This window comes from Cynoglossus semilaevis, chromosome 15, assembly GCF_000523025.1.
Source record: "Cynoglossus semilaevis isolate Cse_v1.0 chromosome 15, Cse_v1.0, whole genome shotgun sequence".
Taxonomy (NCBI): domain Eukaryota; kingdom Metazoa; phylum Chordata; class Actinopteri; order Pleuronectiformes; family Cynoglossidae; genus Cynoglossus; species Cynoglossus semilaevis.
The window spans coordinates 16,932,968-16,934,779 of NC_024321.1; the positions used below are offsets into that span (position 1 = coordinate 16,932,968).

Here is a 1,812-nt window from a genome sequence, read left to right on the forward strand (position 1 = left end):
GGGGAGGGAGGGTGTAACCCTGCTGTGTGTGTGTGAGTGTGTGTTCATATCAGTGTGTGAATAAGAGCCAGAAGACGATAATAATGTGTGTGTGTGATTTCTGTGTCACGGTGTGAGCATCACTGGGATTAGTTTGCACGTGCACGCTGCTGGTGCACGTGACGGCGTGCGGTGAACGCAGCTCCTCTGATATGGAAACCACTGCTTTCATCCGCGCTGAGGTTTAGATGAGCTGAGCTGAGAGTCGACGCCGGGGTCAGAACCACACACACACACACACACACACACACACACCTATAGGAGCTTATACAGTATATACAGTATACTCAAGACAGTATATATACAGTATACACGGCCAGTGTAGTAACGAAGTGTACTGATACTATATGATACACTTCCTTCACTGTCATATTCAACCATGGGATTGAGGATAATCCCCGTCCTGTAATTTTCCTTTCAGCCTGAACCAGTGCTGGACTGAACGATTCAGGACATAAAAATACATCAAGGTCAAACGTGTGAACAGAATATTGCTAATTATATCTTTTTTTGAGCTAGTTGTAAGATTTAGCAGCCTCTAGTGGTGGAGGTAGTGTATGTCCGTCACCTCACGTCTACCGTCATCATCACTGTTACATCACTGTAACCTTCATTCGTCGTGACACGACTCTTGTGGTGAATTATTTTTCACGATTTTGTAGAAACTGTCAAACCGTCACTAATCACAGAAATGGAACTTTATTGATCCCAATTTGGGAAATTTTTGTGAGCTTTACCCACACCGTGACTCACCGCCAGTACACAGAGAATATTAACTGATTTGCTGAAATCGTGGAGCTGCATTTTAGCACCCTCTGCTGGGGAGGCAGGGAACGGCACAATAATTAATCTTTACTTACATGAAATTCCTGAATTCTGAACATTTCAAAAATCGAACAGTTAATTAAAACTAGGAAAATTAGAAATGTAAAAAAAATAAATAAATAAATTTGAAGGACAGGAAGTTGGCGAGAGGAGCGTAGGTAGAGGAAAACGGCGAAGGAGACAAACTGAGATGAGACAGATAAAAAAAAAAAAGTAAAGTGAGTCATGAAGTGAGATGAAGCCAATCTGGAGGAAGGTTTCAGACTAAATTAAAAAAAAATAAAAAAACAAGGAGAAGCCTGATGAGACGACGGAGACGATGGAGACAACGGAGAGTGTGATTAATAGACACTTAGTTAAAAACAGCAGAGACTCCAGTCTTTATGGCTGCTGTAGTTAATTATTCTTGGACACATCTGTTTTATGGATGTTGTGAATCCTGCGCAGGGTTTCATGTCATATATCTGCTCATCTGTCTGTGGGCCATTAGCTGAGAGCAACATTTTATAAATGCTGGGAATTTTATCGATTTCACTTAAATGTAAATGAATTAATAAAAAAGTATGTTGGGGAAAAAAAGAAAAAAAAAGCTCATGACACTCTCAACAGCGCCAGCTGGTGACCGTTGACTCTCAGCGTCTTAAATTAAACTGGAGGCTCCAGTCTGGAAGGACCAGCAGATGTAGCCACTTACGACGGAGACACTGTTCTCATGTCTGGCAGCCAGTCAGCCAGTCAGTCAGTCAGTCAGTCAGTCAGAGCCACACAAACACACGCCCCCTGCTGAGCAGAGGAAGGCTGAAGACGATGATGTCACCACATAAACAATAGCTCTTTCAGCTTGGAGCTGGTGGTCAGGAAGCAGGACTGTGCTAAAAAGACAACATCTGTAGCTGGAGGGGGGGGGCAAGGGTCGGGGGGCGGGGGGGGGTGGCATCCCAAACTCTC

General features: G+C 43.6%; 1 protein-coding gene across 2 annotated transcripts in view; it reads right to left on the reverse strand.

Moving 5' to 3' along the window:
* psd2 (pleckstrin and Sec7 domain containing 2) overlaps nt 1–1,812 on the reverse strand; it is a 17,590-nt gene that overhangs the window by 12,725 nt on the left and 3,053 nt on the right. The window lies entirely within an intron of this gene.